This window comes from Benincasa hispida, chromosome 5, assembly GCF_027475165.1.
Source record: "Benincasa hispida cultivar pf3 chromosome 5, pf3_genome.v1.1, whole genome shotgun sequence".
Taxonomy (NCBI): Eukaryota; Viridiplantae; Streptophyta; class Magnoliopsida; order Cucurbitales; family Cucurbitaceae; genus Benincasa; species Benincasa hispida.
In genome coordinates this window covers 69,068,399-69,090,324 of record NC_143482.1, presented here as the reverse complement: position 1 = coordinate 69,090,324, position 21,926 = coordinate 69,068,399, and the positions used below count along the sequence as shown (strand labels likewise).

Genomic DNA, 21,926 nt, shown 5'->3' with positions numbered 1-21,926 from the left:
GTAAGCTATAAACTGCGTTCAACACATGGATGTTGCGACCATTGATCGCATGCGTCCATCGCATAGAAGTTGCGGTCATCGAGTGGATGCGATCATCGCAAGGAGATTGCGGCTACATAATGATAACCATAATAGAGGGATGAACGCAAGGTTGGTGGAATGCAAGCATGAACGCATACATTGAGATTATCAAAAGATGATGTTGACATTTCACCTACCACGCCGTTAGCAGCAGAGATTCAGAAAAGGACCATCGCGCCGCGAATGTCAGAATCAGAGCAGGTTCATTAATGCTGGCGATCAAGCTCTATAAATAGAAGCCGATGAGCAGAATTTTAGATCATCCAAGGTTTTCCATCCAAGTTTCTACCTTTGGGTGGATCCTTGTGATCCAGACGCAAGCGTGAGAAGAAAGCTTGAGAGTTCTTCATCTTCTTCATCTATTTCGAGTGACGATCAAAGCCTTCGCCGGATAAAAGCTCGAGAGAGTCTACTTCACCGCCCATCCATGGCACCACCGGCAACCTTGACACACATCTGCTGGAAGCAAGACACTGCTTCCAGCTGACCTTTCCATTTCTCTTCTTTTCTTGTATTGTATTACATTCTGGCTTAAGGAATTAATACATTTTGTGATCAATGCATGTCAATATTTCCTTCGATTAAATCTCCATCTTTCTTTACTTAGCAACCTAACTTTCATTGCATCATTGAGTGAGATTGCTAGAGTATTGCATACTTAATCATGCGGCATAGGAATATGAAGCATGTAGCAAACCATCGGGAGGTGTGCGTTGCATGAGTATTACAAGAAAACCTTATTTGCTTAGTGTGAACCTGTAGCAACGCTTGTGTATAGGTGGACACAATGCTTGTCTATGAGTAGAATTAGCAACAACTAACTGCCCGTGAGGGTAAGTGGTTGGTCGCATTAAGCAATGTAAGTAGGTGTTCACTAGAGATAGGAATAATCTTACGTCAGCCAGGCTTTTGTGGTTACCTTGTCTTATGTATGCATCCATCACACCTTTGATGCTACTCGAGAGAGAGTCTAAAGAAAGAACCTAAGACTTGAGAGAGCTAGATTAGAATCGAGGCTCGGGAGAGCTAGATTACGATCGCATAAGCAAGAATAAAAACTTAGGAATAAGTTCCGTTTACTATTACACATCACGTGCATCTGCGTCAGGCGTGTATAGCATGATCGCATTAGTTTGTGTTGGTTGGGGTTGCCCTTGCGGTCAAGCTTAGGGTTGCGATGAAGACATCCTCACATTTTATCTATTTCTCCATACATTTATTACGCGTTAACAGTTGTCGTGTCTCTACCTCTCATTCATACTTCCATCGTTTAATCTGTTAGTTAGGAGTAGGAGTAGTTTATAGCTTACAACCCCCATCATTCTTTTATTCATCCGCCGCAAATACATCACCGCATACATTTAGCTACAATCCCTGAGTTCGACCTTGGATCACCCGAGAAACTTGTGTTCGCGTTATACTTGGCGCTAGCGCAAGAAAACTTGTGACAGGAACGCATGGTCATTGCATTTGAGATCAATGCATATTTTCTTTTCTAACGCATGACCACCGACGCATGAGTATAAATGCATAACTTAAGACATGCATCGCATATTATGTTCACCTAATTTTAAAGTTTTTTGGCGCCGTTGCCGGGGACTTGGCAGCAAATTGTTTGTTGAGTTTTGTGTTTCTGCAGGCAACCTTTTACCTTGGAAGTATTGTAGCTTGTGCGACCAAGCTGCAACCAATATTGAAGTGTAGGCGATGTGCCGAAAACCAGTATTGACCCCAAGATAGAAGGGCAATCAGTCGCATGAGCTGAAGGAAATTACATGCTCGTGGAGAACAACCTGCGCTCAACAATTGCCGGAAGTTCCAATGGTCATGACGAGCCTCTTGACCTAAGCAGTTGAGAGTAATCTCCTGCATGGGAGACTCCTTACGGTGACATCACTCCAATTTCTCCAGGGACGTCTTCTACTCTATTTTTACCTTGCTTTTCTAGTTTAGTTTATTTTTCTTATTATTTTGGATATGCAGCCACTTCCTTGGTTATGGTACGTTTGCTCCTTGTAGGTGCGACAATAATTCTCCTCGATGCGCAGTTACAACGGAAGAATCATCCCCATCCTTAAACGTATGGCTTCGATCGCATGAAGTCCAAGGCATGGTCACAAGCATTATTCTATTTAAGGTTCTTTTCTTGTTATCTTTTATGCATTATCCTTTTGAAATTCTCCTTGTCCGATTGCATTCCTTTGCGATGCATCTATGATGGTACGTATAATTCACTACATCCGACAACAAAGTATCGCAAGGCTCTCCTTACTTTTAATAGCTTCTTCAAAATTTGAGAGTCTAAATTTTATTGTGTGCAAACCTATGTTCAAACATTTGTTACCACATTCCTGTGAGTTTATCTTTAGCTTTGCGGCAAGAGTGCTACCAACCTCTAAGTTTGGGGGTGGCAGTGATCCCGAAGAGTTGCATTCATTACATTGCGATCATTTTCAAAAAAAAAAAATTGTGAGAATAACAACTCCACTGTCAATGCAATGGGGAAACCCATGTTGATAAGGGTTTAGTTGTAAGGCACTTACCTGTAGTTGGATATCCGCATGACACACGTGGGGGCAAGCCAAAACAAAGGTGAGTCATCAGGATCAACGCATAAGCGCAACTTCTCTGTCGAGCACAAGCCAAATCAAGCAAGACAAGAGTTGAGTTGAATATGGAACGCAACCGAAGTTGGTTGTCCGCATGACACACGTGGGGGCAAGCCAAAACGAAGAGCGTAACCAGGTTCAACGCCACATTCTAATAAGTAATCTCAAAGTTTTGAATTGTTTTGAACAAACGCATTCTCAAAAGCTAAACGCAAAGTTGCGGGGAATGAATAAAAATATTTTGAGCAAAGGCTTGCCGGATTTAAACTTAGAAAAGATCTTTCTGAAGAAGCAACCGAAGTGGAAGAGAGCATTGCGGCCATAGTCAGAGGTATGAGTAAATTATATTCTGAGAGGCTAGTCATCACAGAGGAAAGCCAGAAGGTGAGTTAATAATTTCTTGAATATAACGCATGCTTGAGGACAAGCATGATTCTAAGTTTGCGGGTGTGATGACAGGCAGAAATGCACGTCATTATAGGCCTTTTATTTAGAATTATGAGGTTGTTAAGTAGAATATGCGGCAAATATGTTAGAAATTCATGAGAAAATGAGTTTGCGTCATCGACATAAAGAATCTCGGCTAACCCGCTATTATGTGTTATTATGCGTTCAATTGTTTATTTTTGTAGCTAACGCAGGAAGCGATCGCATACGCGAAATTGACGACCGCATACGGGGAATCTCTCCATCACAAAGGCGAATGCATATGCTCAACGCATGGATGTTGCAGCCATCGACTGCATGCGTCCATCGCATAGAAGTTGCGATCGTCAAGCGAATGTGGTCATCGCATAGAAGTTGCGGTCGTCGAGCGGATCCGGTCATCGCAAGGAGATTGCGGCTACATAATGATAACCATAATAGAGGGATGAACGCAAGGTTGTTGGAATGAAAGCATGAACGCATACATTGGGATTATCAAAAGATGATGTTGATATTTCACCTACCACGCTATTAGCAGCAGAGATTCATAAAAGAACCATCGCATCGCAAATGTCAGAATCAGAGCAGGTCCATTAATGCTGTCGGCGATCAAGCTCTATAAATAGAAGCCGATGAGCAGAATTTCAGATCATCCAAGGTTTTCCATCCAAGTTTCTACCTTCAGGTGGGTTCTTGTGATCCAGAAGGTTTTCCATCTAAGGCTCCGGCGAACTTGGATGATCAATGCTTCGCATCCAAGGCTCCGGCGAACTCCATCGAGAGAGTCTGCTCCATCGCCCATCCATGGCACCACCGGCAGCCTTGACACACATCAACTGGAAGCAAGACACTATTTCCAGCTGGCCTTTCCATTTCTCTTCTTTTCTTGTATTGTATTACATTCTAGCTTAAGGAATTAATACATTTTGTGATCAATGCATGTCTATATTTCCTTCAATTCTATCTCCATCTTTCTTTACCTAGCAACCTTATTTCATTGCATCATCGTGTGAGATTGCTAGAGTATCACATACTTAATCATGCAGCATAGAAATATGAAGCATGTAGCAAACAACCGGGAGGTGTGCGTTGCGTGAGTATTGCGAGAAAACCTTATTTTCTTAGTGTGAAGCTGTAGCAACGCTTGTCTATAGGCAGACGCAATGTTTGTCTATGAGTAGAATCAACAACAACTAACTGCCCAGAAGGGTAAGTGGTTGGTCGCATTAAGCAATGTAAGCAGGTGTTCACTAGAGATAAGAATAATCTTACATCAGCCAGGCTTTTGTGGTTGCCTTGTCTTATGTATGCGTGCATCACACCTTTGGAGCTACTCGAGAGAGAGTCTAAAGAAAGTACCTAAGACTTGAGAGAGCTAGGTTAGAATCGAGGCTCGAGAGAGCTAGATTACGATCGCATAAGCAAGAATGGAGACTTAGGAATAAGTTCCGTTTGCTATTACACATCACGTGCATTTGCATCGAGCATGTATAGCATGATCGCATTAGTTTGCGTTGGCTGGGGTTGCCCTTGCGGTCAAGCTTAGGGTTGCGATGAAGAGATCCTCACATTTTATCTATTTCTCCATGTATTTACTACGCGTTAACAGTTGCCTGTCTCTACCTCTCATTCATACTTCCATCGCTTAATCTGTTAGTTAGGAGTAGAAGTAGTTTATAGCTTACAACACCCAGTTTATAGCTTACAACCCCCATCATTCTTTTATTCATCTGCCACAAACATATCACTGCATACATTTAGCTACAAGTCCCTGAGTTCGACCTCGGATCACCCAAGAAACTTGCGTTCACGTTATACTTGGCACGAGCGCAAGAAAACTTGTGATGGGAACGCATGTTCATTGCATTTGAAATCAACGCATATTTTCCTTTCTAACGCATGACCATCGATGCATGAGTATAAACGCATAACCTAAGACATGCATCGCATATTGCGTTCACCTAATTTTAGTCATCAACGATCACGTCCCCTCGATGCACAATCTCTCGAATGAAATGATACTTCCACTCTATGTGTTTCCTGCGTTTGTGACTCCTAGGCTCTCGGGAATTAGCCACAGCACTATTATCAAAATAAATAGTGATGGGCTTTGATATGTTTGGAACCACTTCCAGATCAGTCAGAAATTTCCTGAGCCACACAGCTTCCTTGGCAGCTTCACAAGCTACTACATACTCAGCCTCCCTAGTAAAGTCATCAATGCACCCCTGCTTGGTGCTCCTTCAGACTACAGCCCCTCCGTTAAGAGTGAACACTACTCTTGAAGTAGATTTCCAAGAATCATTATCAGTCTAGAAATCAGAGTCCATGTATCCTGTAAGGATCAAATCCTTAGAACCATACACGTGTTGGTGTTAAATTTCAATATGCGGAAGCAATTGGGATCTTAAGGACTCTAATTTTATCAATTTAGCAACCGAGCAATAATGTTCATAACTAAGAAATAGGGTTTCTGAGATTACCTTTGAATAACTCTTCAATCCTTCAACAAGAAGTTGTAGATTACTACTTGATCTTCCTTAATATCCTCTAGGATCTCGCCAACCCTCACCCATACAAATCTAAGGATAATCCCAAATAAACAGGAGTTCATAGTTAGCTCAGGATTAAGGTCAAATTACCTAGGTCATCGCTTTGAAATAGTCAGTCTTAAATAGTAAACAATGTTGTAAAGTAAGAGTGACTTATTTCTTGGTCCGGTCTTATACAAACTATTTGCATAGGATGCCTCCACTCGTATGTCTCCACATGAACGATTCAGGATCACATCGTTTGTACTAAATACAAAGTCGGTTGCATCCAATAGCGTCTCTAAAATAAGGTACCTAGCCTTATCTGTATACTATAGACTATTTTGGCTATCTAATCAAACTTGATTCATTCTTATGTCTTCACATAAAGTCTAAGTACTCATGTAATAGCCATGGATCTTAGTTTATTGGATTTATGTTCTTTCTAAAATAAAATGAACAATTTATACATTCAATAATAACTTTATTGAATAAACCTCAATAACATCTTTATTGATAACAAAATAAGTTTACTTGTTTATAAACCACGACTTTTAGGATATAAAACCCAACAAACTCCCACTTGGACTAAAACTTCAGTGGGTTTACATATATACAAACACATACAATGTTGAGTATGAGAGAATAAATACAATAAACTAGGGCATCAAATATTCATTAATTCTCCCACGTGCCCTAGATTTATCTATCTCGTAGTCCTAGTCCGACTAGGTGACCCTCAAGCACTTTAGCCATGAAGGCCTTTGTAAACAGATCAACTAAATTATCTTTTGTGGTTATCTATGTGACGATCATGTCTCCTCGATGTACTACCTCTCTGATGAGATGGTACTTGCGCTCAATGTGCTTTCCACGCTTATTGCTTCTTAGTTCTTTGGAATTTGCAACTGATTCACTATTATCACAATAGAGGGTGATCGACGGATGCATATTTAGAACCATTTCCAAATCGGTCAAGAACTTTCTGAGCCATACTGCCTTCTTAGTTGCTTCACATGCAGCTACATACTCTGCTTCCATGGTGGATTCAACAATACAACTTTTCTTTATACTCTTCTATACTATAGCTTCTCCATTTAAAGTGAATACTGATCCCGAAGTTGCTTTCTTAGAATCCACGTCGATCTGAAAATCGGAATCAGTGTATCTTGTAAGGATCAGATCCTTAGCACCAATCACGAGCATATAGTCCCTCATTCTCTAAAGATACTTGAGGATGTTCTTTACGACAATCCAATGATCATATCCAGAATTAGACTGATATCTGCTGACTATTCCAACTGCATAGCATATGTCTGGGCATGTACACAACATGGCATCAAATTTCCAATTGCTGATGCATAGGGAATTTGTTTCATAACCTCAACCTCTTGAGGTGTCTTAGGACATTGTTCCTTGACAAATGAATTCCATGCCTGAAAGGTAACATACCTTTCTTGAAATTTTTCATTTTATATCTAGACAATATCTTGTCTATATAAGATGCCTGAGATAATGCTAGTATTTTGTTCTTGCGACTTCAAACTATTTGGATTCCAAGAACATACTATGCATCTCTCAAATCTTTCATTTGGAATTGCGAAGTTAGCCATCTCTTAACATCAGCTAGAAATTCTACTTCATTTCCAGTTGGTAGAATATCATCAACACATAAAACCAGAAAAGCTACATTTCTATTGACAATCTTTTTGTAAACACAAGGTTCTTCAACATTCTGTTCAAAGTCATAAGATTTGATTACAGTGTCAAACCTCATATTCTAGGATTGAGATGCATGTTTTCAATCCATAAATGGATCTTTTAAGCTTGCTAACCTTTTATTCTTGACCCTACTCTACAAACCCTTCTGGTTGAGATATATAAATACTCTCTTTAAAATAGTCATTCAGAAAGGCTGTCTTAGCATCCATTTGCCAGATTTCGTAATCATAAAAAGTAGCAGTGGATAAGAGTTCTCTAATAGACTTGATCATGGAAATTGGAGAGAAGGTTTCTTCACAATCCACCCCCTCTCCTTGGGTAAACCCTTTTGCCACGAGTCTTACTTGTAGGTCTGTACCTTACCAGCTAGATCTCGTTTTCTCTTGTAGATCCATTTGTAACCAATAGGTTTTACCCCTTCTGGTTGATCTTCAAGTTTTCAAACTGAATTGAAGTACACAGACTCCATTTCGAGGTCCATGGCATTTATCCATTAGTTTCTATCCACATCTTCCATTTCCTGTTTAAAGGTTAATGGATCCTGTAAGCCATCATCAGGTAGGACAACTTGAGTTTCTGTCAAATCCATGTAACGGTTGGGCTGTTGAACAACCCCCCCCCCCCCCACACTACGTCGAGGAATTCTCAACAGTTAAGGAGGATTTGAAGTACCAATTTCATCAACAACTCTTGTTGAAGGACCAACTTGGTCAACAACCTTTATTGATTTACATGTAGCTTCTGTAAATATTTTATTTAATATTAGTTTACTGCGAGGTTGATGATTCTTTATGTGGTCTTCCTCTTAGAATGTTGCATTAGTTGATACAAATACTTCGTCATCTTAAGGATCATAAAATAGACCACCTTTTGTCTCTTTGGGGGAACCTAAAAATAGGCGTACTTTCGAACGACATTCCAGTTTCTTTGGGTTATGTACCAGTACATGTGCTAGACATCCCCAAATCTTGAAGTGACGTAAACTACCTTTACGTCCTCTCCATAACTCGTAAGGTATTTCTAAAATACTTTTTGAGGAAATCATGTTCAAAATATACACAACAGTCTCTACTACATATCCTTGAAAAGTAAGAATCCGAGCATAACTCATCATCGAACGAACCATGTCCAACAGGGTTCTATTTCTCCTTTCCGCTACCCCATTCTGTTGAGATGTGTGGGGTGCTGTGAGTTGAGACTGAATTCTGTATTCTATCAAATAGTCCTAGAATTTTAAGTCCATATACTCACCACCTCGATCTGATCGCAGTGTTCTAATCTTTTTATCTAACTGGTTCTCAACCTCTGCCTGATATTCCTTAAACTTTTCAAAGGTTTTGGACTTTGATGTATTAGGTAAATATAGTCATATCTAGAATAATAATCAATAAAGTTGATGAAATATTCATACCCTCCTTGTGCTTTAACACTCATCGGACCACAGAGGTCTGAATGTACGAGCTCTAAGGGTTCTTTGGCTCTATGACCTTTTCCCGTAAAGAACTTCTGGTCATTTTACCTCAAGACAAGATTCACATGGTGGTAAAAAGTTGTCTTCTAACTAATTTAGAAGTCCACTCTTAACCAATCTCTCAATCCTATTGAGATTAATGTGGTCAAGTCTTAAGTGCCAAAGAAATGAATTAGGAGAAATTTTTCGTTTCTTATCATAAGTTTTAACTGTTTTAAACATCTCTATATTCAAAACAACTTTTATCTTAATTGGTTTTAACACATATAAGTTATTTTCTAGTTTTGCAGAACATGTTTTAATACCTTTTGCAATAATGAACACTTCATTAACTTCAAAAGAGACTTCATACTTTTGCTCTAGCAAATATGAGATAGATATTAAATTTCACCTCATGGTAGGAATGTAATCAATATTTTCAAGTAAAATGAATATATCTTCAATAAATAACTTTATATCTCCAACTACTTTAGCTGAGACAACCTCTTTGTGTTGGGGATGATGCCCTAAAGTCTCGTGTCCTGTAATTTGTAAACAGTTTGTACGAACGCTTGTGATGTATAATATATGATATTTATTTCACTTCTTGACTTTGCACATTTGGATGTTTTATTTGCTTTACCACAAACCAATAAACTAAAATCCCTGGTTGTCTTTATGTAACTTAAGCATGTATATGGTGACATACAAGTGGATCATGTCTTAAGAGATAACCAACATGGTCTGTAGTATATGGATATAGGAGGGAAACCTCATCCTCATAATGCTACAGATGTGACCTACTTAGTGGAACAAGTTACAAGTGTTGTGACTTGCTACAAATGTTCTGATCTTGATCATGTTGGGATTGGTGTCCTAATTCTCCCAGAGTCTCGTTTTGTAAAGATACACATTGTTCAATGAATAAAATAAGTGTTATTTAATTCTGCCATTTACTCATATCCAATAAACAAAGCTCATTGGTGATTATGTGAAATTAAGTATGTATATGTGATATACAAGTGGATCATGCCTTAAGTGATAAGCTAAATCGGTCTGGAGTATAAGGATTAAGGTGGGATACCTAATCCTGGTGACACTACGGATACGGCCTGCTTTGTAGAGGTTCGCAAGTGTTGTAAACTACTACAGATGGTTGATCTTGACCATTCATGTGGAGACGTGGAGCGGGGGTGTCCTATACAAAGAGTTTGTATAAGATCTGAACCACGAGATGACTAGACTCTATATATAACGCCGTTTATACTAGAGACTTGCATCTCATCTAAACGATCATAGGTGACACGACCTCAATCCTGAGTGTTTTGTGAACTCCTGCCTTTGAGGGCGGTCCTTTAATTAGTATGGGTGAGAGTGGCAAGATTGCCAACTCATCATGCCTACCTTTATGGGAACTTGTCTGATCTGGGAGCTGAGAACTCAATCCACAATATGGAATTCACTTCTTTCCCAAAGCAGGGATAAGTAGAGAGATTGCTCCCTTAAGGGCTGATTCTGGGGCTTGAACATAGTGGCCACAACTTTTATTACTTGAAAGCATGCGCATGCATCATGAAATATAAGAGTTATATTTTGCATGCATTGAGCATTATCATGCATCATCCTTTTATTATAAATGTTATAGTCTAAGGGTGAATGGAAGCATGTTTTGCTTGTTTCATTGCAGTTTTGTATAAGTATTATATAAAAGAAGTAGCAATGAATGGACAATGCATTGAGCATGACACTTAGGCCGTTTATAAGCGTTATGAATGCCTTGCATGTGTTAGCTTCACATTGTGGTTTTTCCATTTATAAGTGTTATAAAGGAAATTAGGCCTAAAATCAATAATTCAGAGTTGCATGTAAACTTAGGGTGAACTCAAGTTTTAAAAGGGTTTTAAAATTGGATTGAGATAGACCTAAGTTCAAATGGTTCTAAAGAGTTTAGTAACCTAGATTAATCTTTTAAAATCGGTTTAATAGGATTAAATTGGTTGGAATAAAAGATTAAATTTGTTGTAAACCTGTCTATAAGGGAATTTTTGTCTAAGGCGGGTTCTGGCTAGGCTGGGGTTCTTAAGTTGACGGAAATGAAACACCCCTACCTGGGAACCTACCTGGAAAGGTGAATTAGATAGATTTTCAACAAGCATGCGACGATTTGGTCAAAGACTCCATTAAAGAGTTTAATGGATGATGATCAAAAGTTGTTCAACTATCCAAAGTAAAAGTTACTCTTGGGAAAATCTAAAAGTCACTTAGTTAAAATCCTTAGCCGTGTTTTTTCTAAGTAAACTAAACCCTAGGTTATAAAATACTCAGTTGGAGGAGGAGGCGTATCAGATATGTCTATGATTCTACTCATGTTTCTCCCTGTATGTTCACACCGTGAGATTCATGCTTGGCCTCGAGATGCCCCAGGATGCATCCCCCTTCGGATGGTGTTTACATGAGTCAATATCAAGGTGGATGGGGAGAGTTTTTATAGTAAGTGGGTGAAGGGTGTGTGCCAACACGTCCTATGGTCTCTATCATTGGTTCACACCGTGAGATCATTTTGTACGCCCTTGTGTCGCCTTCGATGCGGCCCCCTTCAAATGGGTTTTGTGTAGTTGGTCAATATCAAGGTGAACTCCAGAAATGGATAGGGTCACTTTTGGTTTTGCCCCAATCGGATTTTTTCCCTTCGGATTGGCCTTTTGGGACGAATCTCTAGGGCTTAAAATGGCAGGTCACACTTACGAGAGATTGTTAAGCAAGTTAATGATCTCTTGGCCAAATCAATGATGGCTAGTCGTTATAGGAGTAAAAGTTGTTCTGGTATTAATGACTGGTTGAGATCTTCTCAATTCATAGGAGGGATAACTAACCTCCTTTCGGCGGCTTTTGTCTTAAACCTTTGAAGCATCATTGCGAAACTAGATGTCACATGGGGTTCATGTTAGTTTTGCTAAAACCTTATTGGATATTGTTTTGTTTTACAACGGGTATTTGCTTAAAACCTAACGTAGGTCAATGTGTTTTTCTTTTCAGTAACTCGTTAGTATTTTCGTTTAAAGCTTTTAAAAAATGACTGATTTATTACAATGGAAAGAATCATGTGAAACAAATTTCGTGGCAAACGACCTCCATCCCACTACTCTCCAAAAGAGGAAACAAGACAGTAAATATGATTTATTAATCTTGGAGACATGTCTGGTAGAGAATGATGATTCTGCCTGGATCCTAGATTCAGGTGCTACCAATCATGTTAGTTTCTCTTACCAAGGATTTAGTTCCTGGCAAACGTTGCCACAGGAAGAGATGACTCTTCGAATCGGTAATGGTGAGGTTGTTTCAGCTGTTGCTGTAGGCAGGCTGAAGTTAATTGTTGACAAGAAACGTTATCTATTACTGGATAATGTTTTTGTAGTTCCTCATATTAAGAGGAACTTAATCTCGGTTTCTTGTCTTATTGAACAAGGCTATACTGTCTCCTTTTCTGAGAATAAAGTGTTTATTTTCAAGAATGGAATGGAGATTGGTTATGGTTCAATGGAAAATAACTTATATGTACTAAGGTTGTTAGTCATAAAAGCCTTGTTTAACACTGAAATGTTCAGTATGGCAACAACAACTAAAAGACCAAAGGTTTCTCTAAAGGAAAATGCCCATCTTTGGCATCTAAGGTTAGGTCACATCAACCTCAATAGGATTGAGAAGTTGGTGAAAAGTGGACTTCTAAAGAGTTTAGAAGAAAACTCCTTGTTGGTATGTGAATCATGCCTTGAAGGCAAGATGACCAAACGACCTTTTATTAGAAAAGGTTATAGAGCCAAGGAAGCCTTGGAGCTTGTACATTCAAACCTCTATGGTCCGATGAATGTTAGAGCTCGAGGTGGGTATGAATATGTCATCTCTTTCATAGATGATTATTCAAGGTTTGGGTATCTCTTCCTAATGCAACGTAAGTCTGAAGCTCTTGACAAGTTCAAGGAGTATAAGGCCGAAGTTGAAAACTTGTTAGGTAAGAAGATAAAACACTACGATCAGATCGTGATGGAGAGTATATGGACCTCCAATTCCAGAACTATATGATAGAACATGGGATTGTGTCCTAACTCTCGGCCCCTGGTACACCTCAGCAGAATGGTGTATCAGAAAGGAGAAACAAGTCCTTGTTGGACATGGTTCAATCTATGATGAGTTATGCTCATCTTCTAGACTCATTTTGGGGTTATGCAGTGCAGACTGCATGTTATATCCTGAACAACGTTCCCTTGAAAAGTGTTTCTGAAACACCTATTGGGTTATGAAGAGGCCATAAAGGTAGTTTATGCCACTTCAGAATTTGGGGTTGTCCGACACATGTATTGGTGACTAACCTAAAGAAGTTGGAACCGCGTTCGAAGGTTTGCCTCTTTGTGGGTTACCCCAAGGAAACGAGAGGAGGATACTTCTATGATCCAAGTGAGAACAATGTCTGGGAGCTGTTGATCCACCTGATGGGGTAAGATCTATTGGGTGTAAGTGGATCTATAAGCGAAAGAGAGGTGTAGATGGAAAGGTGCAAACATTTAAGGCTAGGCTCGTGGCAAAGGGTTATACCCAGGTTGAGGGAGTTGACTATGAGGAAACTTTCTCACCTATTGTCATGCTTAAGTCTATTCGGATTCTCCTGTCCATAGCCACATTTTACGATTATGGAATATGGCAAATGGATGTCAAGACTGCCTTTCTGAATGGTAATCCTGAGGAGACCATCTATATGACTCAACCAGAGGGGTTCGTAGTTCCAGATCAAGATCAAAGAGTTTGTAAGCTTAATAGATCCATTTATGGACTAAAACAAGCATCTCGATCTTGGAACATCAGATTTGACACTGCTGTCAAGTCGCTTGGCTTTGACCAGAATGTTGATGAGCCTTGTGTTTACAAGAAGATCATCAACAGCTCAGTAGCTTTCCTGATACTGTATGTGGATGATATCCTACTCATTGGGAATGATGTAGGATATCTGATTGACATTAAGAGTTAGCTAGCTACCCAGTTCCAAATGAAAGATTTGGGTGAGGCACAATATGTTTTAGGGATCCAGATCATTCGGGATCGCAAGAACAAACGATTAGCCCTGTCTCAGGCATCATACATTGATCAAATGTTGATCAGGTACATGATGCAGGATTTCAAGAGGGGTTTGTTACCTTTCAGGCATGGCATCGTTCTATCTAAGGATCAATGTCCTAAGACACCTTAGGAGGTTGAAGAGATGAGACGGATTCCCTATGCTTCTGCTGTAGGAAGCTTGATGTATGCAATGTTGTGTACCAGACCAGACATTTCCTATGCAGTAGGGATTGTCAGTCGGTATCAGTCCAATCCAGGATTTGATCACTAAACGGCAATCAAGACGATCCTCAAGTATCTTAGAAGAATGAGGGACTACATGCTTGTGTATGGAGATAAGGATCTGATCCTTACAGGATACACGGACTCTGACTTTCAGACCCATTGAGATTCTTGCAAATCGACATCGAGGTCAGTGTTTACTTTGAATTGAGGGGCTGTAGTTTGGCGAACAATCAAGCAAGAATGTATCGCGAACTCCACTATGGAAGCCGAATACGTAGAAGCTTGTGAAGCAGCTAAAGAGGCTATTTGGCTGAGGAAGTTCCTTACAGATTTGGAAGTTGTTCCAAATATGGATTTGTCGATCATACTGTATTGTGATAACAGTGGGGCTATGGTAAGTTCGAAGGAGCCTCGGAGTCATCATCGAGGTAAGCACATAGAACGGAAATATCACCTGATCAGGGAGATTGTACGTCGTGGTGTTGTGATAGTCGAGCATATCGCATCGGAGCACAATGTTGCTGATCCTTTTACAAAGGCCCTCACGGCTAAAAGGTTCGAGGGTCACCTGGAGAGTCTGGGTCTGCAGGATATGCGACATCTTGTCTAGGGCAAGTGGGATATGATATTGGAGTATGCCCTAGTTTATTGTATATTGTACATTTTTATATTGTATTGTACATTAGTCTCCCGAGTCATTAGGACAAGTGGGAGATTGTTGGGATTGGTGTCCTAATTATCCCAAAGTCTCGTTGTTTTGTAAACACATTGTTCAATGAATAAAATAAGAGTTATTTAATTCTGGCATTTACTCATATCCAATAAACAAAGCTCCTTGGTTATCTTATGTGAAATTAAGCATGTATATGTGATATACAAGTGGATCATGCCTTAAGTGATAAGCTAAATCGGTCTATAGTATAAGAATTAAGGTGGGATACCTGATCCTGGTGAGACTACGGATACGGCCCGCTTTGTAGAGGTTTGCAAGTATTGTAAACTACTACAGATGGTTGATCCTGACCATTCGTGTGGAGACGTGGAGCGGGGGTGTCCTATACAAAGAGTTTGTATAAGACCTGGACCATGAGATGACTAGACTCTTTATATAACGCTGTTTATATTAGAGACTTGCATCTCACCTAAATGACCATAGGTGACACGACCTCAATCTTGAGTGTTTTGTGAAATCCTACCTTTGAGGGCGATCCTTTGATTAGTATGGGTGAGAGTGGCCAGATTGCCAACTCAACATGCCTACCTTTTTGGGGACTTGTCTGATCTGGGAGTTGGGAACTCAATCCACAATATGGAATTCACTCCTTTCCCAAAGCAGGGATAAGTAGAGAGATTGCTCTCTTAAGGGCTGATTCCGGGGCTTGAACATAGTGGCCACAACTTTTCTTTGGAAGAGAAGACTAAGTCATAGTAGGACTATGATTTATGTTCATTAGAGTGATCAGTGATACTTAAGGAGACAGATGTAACTATAAGGGCATAACGGTTATTGGCTCAGCTGTACTTACGAGCGATCTGTGAAGGGTTGTCACACTACTGATTGGTTAAGATGGACACATAATATGTCTGTAGTGAGGAGAGTTCAGCTGTCAGTCTTTAGTGGAGTGCCTGGTAGTTAACGGATGGTGGATCCCGTGACTAAAGAGTTTAGTCAGTTATTCACGTATTGTTGGAGCTTCGGATCTACAGGTCCATGAGGTCCCCTTGGTAGCTTGGATTCATGTTGAAGGATCACTTCTTGTTGTTGATTTGAAATGTTCAAATTGACAAGAGGTATTTTAATTATATGTGATACAATCGGTATGATGTATGAGATACATCTAGTGAAGGATTGATGTAAATGAGATTTATATTAAGTACCATAGAATAGGAAAAGAACTATGGTTTATATGTTTCATGAGATGAAATATTAAAACTATAGATTATCAATATAGTATGATAAGTTGGTTATCATTTATGTTTATAATAATATTAATTATTAGATAATTAATACTTTTTCTTTTAAATAACCAAAGTAGTGGGTGGTTATTGATCATGGTAACCGTGAGTTTAAAAGGAAATCGGTTTCCTATTTTGAAAAAGAGTTTTTACAAAAGTTTTAACAAAAATTTGAATAGAATTTGAGTTTTCTCTCCGCCGAAAAGAAACTCACGGAAGTCGTCAAGTAAATACAGATTTACTAAACGACGGCTGAGCTAGGTAAACGATCGTGTAGATGCTAGCTAAACGATCATGCAGTGTTTACTAAACGATCTCATAGCTTTGCTAGATGATCACTGGCCTAAGGTAAACGATCTTTAGAATCGACCGAGCTAAACGATAGAGTTAAACGATCGCATAGCTTTTGTTAGACGACTGCATAATTTTATCTAAACGATTGGGCATCGACCTATACGATAGGTCTCCGACTTCTCCCACTTGCCCAGTCATGTACACGATTTATCTTTCCTCCGTTCGTCTGCCTTACACCAAGTCCGAACAGAGCCCACCTTCTGGATTCTCACACCAAAAATACCAAAGTCGCCTTGTTGTGGTGTCAGACTCAACTCAACACCGTTGAGGTTTTTTGGAGGTCGTTCCTGGTGCTACGGAGGAGTTCGTGACCGAGGATATCGTTGAGGACGAGCGCAAAGTGTTCATGCAGTATTGTGGTCGTGTAGATCGAGCGCTCGTGGTTGCTGTGACATATTAGAGTGCGCATCAGAGCGTAGAGATGCTTTTGTCATTGTTAGTACAGTTTCTCACTCTGTACATTTATTGTATCATGCTGTAATTTCTTTGTAAATTGTATAACCACTTGTATTGAAGTCGACTGTAAATGATTTATTGATTTATGATTGTAATTTGGAATGGTCTTGCTTCTGCTACTCACGGAAATCTCGTTTCCTATTTCCTTCAGATTATTCATGTGGGGATGTGCGAGCGGGGCATCCTATACAAAAGAGTTTGTATAAGACCTGACCACGAAGTGTTAATGTCTCGTTATATAACACCATTCATGACAAAGACTTCACTTCATTAGAATGACCATAGGTAACATAACCTCAATCCTGAGTGAGTTGGGAACTCCTGCCATTGAAGGCGGTCATTTGATTTGCATGGGTGCGAGTGGCCAAGTCGCCGACTCAAACCTACCACTTTGGGGATTCATCTGATTTGGGAGCTGGGAACTTTAATGCGTTTAACATAACCTCAAGGTCTGCGTTTGTTTAACTGAATCCCTGAGTTTGACCCTGGACTTACCAGGAACCTAAATTAGATTTATACTTGGGTCTGGTTTAGTAAAACTTGAACGTCAATAATAGGAGTGTCGTGCGTTCTGTTGCATACATTTTTAACGCACCAACACGTTATAATTACTAACGCATCAAAGCATCAACGCATCACTTATACTTAGAACTTGTTTTTCCAATTTATTTTATACAATACACTCCCAGCTCAAATCACGATAGCAACGAACAAGTTTTTGACGCCGTTGCCGGGGATTCAGAAACAAAACTAACCAGAAATTTTGTCTGTATCTGTTGTAGGAACACTTCGGTCAAGGGAATATTACAAGCTAAGCCTAAGCTTGTGAATATTTATGAGAAGGGAGAGCACTTCTGAACTCATATACGACCCCGAGATTGAAAGGACCTTCCGACGTAGAAACTGATCTAATCATTGTCGAAGGTTGAGGCAGCAATTTCTCAAACAACAGAACAGGCAACGAGCAATGGCGGAAGAACAGGAAAATCAGCAACTAGCTCAGCAACTAGCCCATGCTACACAAAATCCAATCCTAATGGCGAATAGCAGCACGCGTCCCATGAGGGAGTACGCATCCCCTGTACTGTATGATCTCTCTCCAGGAATCATATACCTAACGCCAGATGGGACGAGGTTTGAGATGAAATCTGTAATGCTCCAAATGCTCCAAACTACTGGACAATTTGGGGGTGGTCGTGGTGAAGATCCTCACGCCCACATGAAGTGTTTCCTGGAAACGTGTAATTCATTTGTGATTCCTGGAATCACCCCAGAGGCGAGCAGGTTGTCTTTGTTCCCCTATTCTTTGCGTGATGACGCAAAACAATGGGTAAGCTCACTGAAGCCTGGTGAAATCACCACCTGGGAGAAGTTGGTAGAAAAATTTATGCAAAAATACTTCCCACCTACCACCAACGTGAGGAGGCATCGAGAGATTATGAACTTTGAACAAGAGGAAGTTGAAACCTTAAGCGCCGCATGGGAGCGTTTTAAGGGTTTGGTCAAGAATTTTCCGAACCATGGACTACCACTAACTATCCAAATGGAGACATTTTACGGAAGATTGAATAGAGCATCGTAGATGGCAGCAGATGCAGCAGCGGCTGGTGGACTTATGGACAAATCTTACACTTAAGCTAAAGATATATTAGACCGCATTGCTAAACACAACATGGAATGGGTGGACGATACGTATGATGGAAGAGCTGACTGGAAGAAGAGATCTCAGAACATTAATTCTATTGATTCCAACGCAATAGCCACACTTTCTGCACAAGTGGCTACGATGACCAGCCTTTTGCAGAACACAACGCTAGGAAACGCATCAAATCAGCAGAAGGTGAATCAGGTAGAAGCGTTCGGGCAGCCCATGGTTAGCTGTGTGGGCTGTGGAGACCGTCACATCTATGCGGATTGCCCACAGAATCCTCAGTCAGTATGTTTCATTAAAACAACCCATTTTCCAATTATATAATCCTGGATAGAGAAACCATCCAAATTTTTCTTGGACAGGAGGAAATCATCAGAAGCACCACCCAGGGACGAACCAACAGCAAAGGAATGGACCGTCGCCTACATTTCAACAAATTCATCAGCATCACCAACAACCCTTCAATAGAGGAGGACGGGCGTCGAGTTCAGGATCTATGCTTGAGAACCTATTGAAGGAGTACATAGGCCAAAATGATGCGTTACTGAAAAGCCAGGCGTCGTCTATCAGAAACCTGGAAATACAGGAAGGGCAGATAGCGAGCGAATTGAAGAGCAGGCAGCCTGGAGTTCTACCTAGCAATACTGAAACACCTGGGTACAACAATGGGAAGGAGAAATGTCACGCGGTTACGTTGCAAAGTGGAAAAGCTCTAGAAGAAAGAAGAATGAATCCAAGAAACAGCAGTCCTTCAAAAGAACGCATCACACGTTCAATGGATCAAGAAGAAAGAATGCCTGAGACCACAAGCCATTCAGAACCCAGTACGTCTAACGCGGGAGAACCTGTGGTGCTGCTGAACGCACCATTCCCTAAACGTCTGATGAAGAAGAATGATGAACAAAAATTCAAGCTCTTTCTTGAGCCCTTGAGGCAATTGTATATCAACATTCCACTTATAGAATGTAACGCATGGGAGTTGCTCAAGGTACGACGAACTAAAGAAGGAATTAAAAGACTGACAGCCCGCGAGGCAAGGGCGAAAGAAGACAGCTCTCCAAAGGGAATTGGAGAATGAATTGAGAGAGTTAGCAAGGGAAGCCAAAGAACACGTGGCAGAAAAACGCAAGGTAACCGACGCGTTACCTAAGAAAACCTCGGGAAGAAAGCGTCAATTCAGTGACATACTTGTAGAAAAAGGATTCTTTCCCGAGCGCCACGCACTGCCAATATACATAACAGAAACAATAAATGCAATGGGCTGGAATCAGTTCTGCATTGGGCACACACGGATTTGGCCTAACCTCGTCCGCATGTTCTATAGCAGCAAATTTGACATGGAGAAGAACACAGCCTTCGTTGATGAGGTATTAGTGCATTTCTCAGCCGACAAGATCTACGAAGTGTTCAACATCGATAGTAATCCGGACGCTAAAGGTAATCGCATCTTAGAGCAGCCAACAGCAAGCCAACTGGAAGATAAGTTAACGGTAGCCAGACCTGGAAGCAAGTGGAAAAAATCTAGAAATGGAGCAAAGATGCTAGCTTCCAGGAACTTAACCCCAAACGCGAATCTATGGTACTATCTGATCAAAAGAAGCATCATGCCTACAACGCATGATGAAACACTGTCAAAGGAACACATCCTGGCTACCTATTGCATCATGCAGTGCATCCCTTTAGACGTTGGAAGAATAATAAGGGATCAGACCAAGGCCATCAAGACTAAACCACGAGGATAACTCTACTTCCCATGGCTGATCTGTGCACTATGTAAACGCAGGGGCATCCCTCTAGGGGATGATCATGAAGAGATCGATGGTTTGATAGATACCAAGTTAGTAAGCCATTTACTTCGTGGTTCGCCACATCAACCTGCCTTACCTACCAAAGAAGTGGCAACCAAACCTCGATCATCAAAGCGCGCCCCCAAAAGAAGACATGTCCAGATTGTTGAACACAGCGATGAAGCTTCAGAACATGAAGATTATGAAACATAGCTTGATCATACGGATGAAGAAGTGCAGCCAATCCTCAACCTTACTCTCCATGACTCGCCAATGGCCCCACTAGAAGGAAATCTTGATCAAACGTATCAAGAACCTACTAACACAGATCAAGACATCCCTTATTCCCTTCCTTCGCCCTCAATAAGTCCAATTCCCAATTTTGTGCCTCCTCCAACAATATTTGAACCAACTAGGTTAGGATCGAGCAACGCAGCAAATTTTGAAGACCCAGTTGGAAGAAGTGAAGAACCAACACCACCTCAATGCAGTGCTGACTTAGAAGAGTTGAAAACTTTTTTCAGTGATCAGCTCAGACCATTGGCCGCGTCCATCGAAGGACTTCAGCAACAGAACCGGGTTCTAAGAGACTACCTAAGGCAGCAAACAAGACAGATGCAAGACCAATTCGTTTATACAACACAGTACATCAACCAGGTCTTGGTTGGAATGTTTGCTCTGCCTCCATTGCCTGCTCATCTTAGAAACCCCTTGCGCTTTATGGATGAAGATCTTGAAGAAGAACGCAGAGATGACGTGCCAGCACAATAGGGTGTTGGGTTATTTTTGTATTTTGATTTAGTGATGTTCTTTTGTACTTGCTTAACTTTTTTGTTTGTTTCATGTGAATCTATGAAAATGAATGAGAAATTCCTATCATTTTGTTCCTTGCGTTTGACCCTAGCATATTTTATTTTTGTTTTTTAGATATTTTCTAAGTCTTGTACTTTGCCTGACCTCAATGATATCAACAATATGAAATCTATAAGTATAGAGTAGGCGTTAGGAAAATCAACAAAGCCTGAACTTATGTAAAAAGACTATTGTTTTCTTTCTAACGCGTGAAAGCTTTAAGTCTCAAATCCTTTCGGACTCTTAAAGCCTTTTTGAAATTTTGTTTCTCTTTTAGCAATGAGGATTTAGCTCGTCTCCAAATTTGGGATGAGTATAGCTCATCTCCAAATTTGGGGATGAAGGAAATCCGAGTTAAGACGCATCAAACGAGTACATCATAAAGAAAAGGAAACAAAATAAGAAAAATGTTAAACACAACTCTTCTGTCATTACTTCAAAAGAAAAACCTCAAAATGGCATGAGTTAAGTTGGAATAGGCACTTAACCGTAGTTGGATGCTCACATGACACCCATGGGGGCAAGCCACAATGAAGTTAAGTTTTCTAGACCAACGCGTCTTATAGAACTCCTCTATCTAGTCTGAAGAAATTATATCTTGAAACGCATGAATATTAGATATGAGTTTAGTTGTGAAGGGTTCTCACCCGTAGTTGGATGCTCGCATGACACCTGTGTGGGCAAGCCAAAACGAAGTGGGGTACCTGGAACAACGTA

The 21,926-nt window shown here is 40.4% G+C and overlaps 1 non-coding gene across 1 annotated transcript; it reads right to left on the bottom strand.

The window, feature by feature from the left end:
* Positions 1-18,342: 18,342 nt before the first annotated feature.
* On the bottom strand, positions 18,343-18,446 carry LOC120078905 (small nucleolar RNA R71). Its single transcript, XR_005482180.1, has one exon. It is a non-coding gene; the product is annotated as a small nucleolar RNA R71 (small nucleolar RNA).
* Between the last annotated feature and the right edge of the window lie 3,480 nt (positions 18,447-21,926).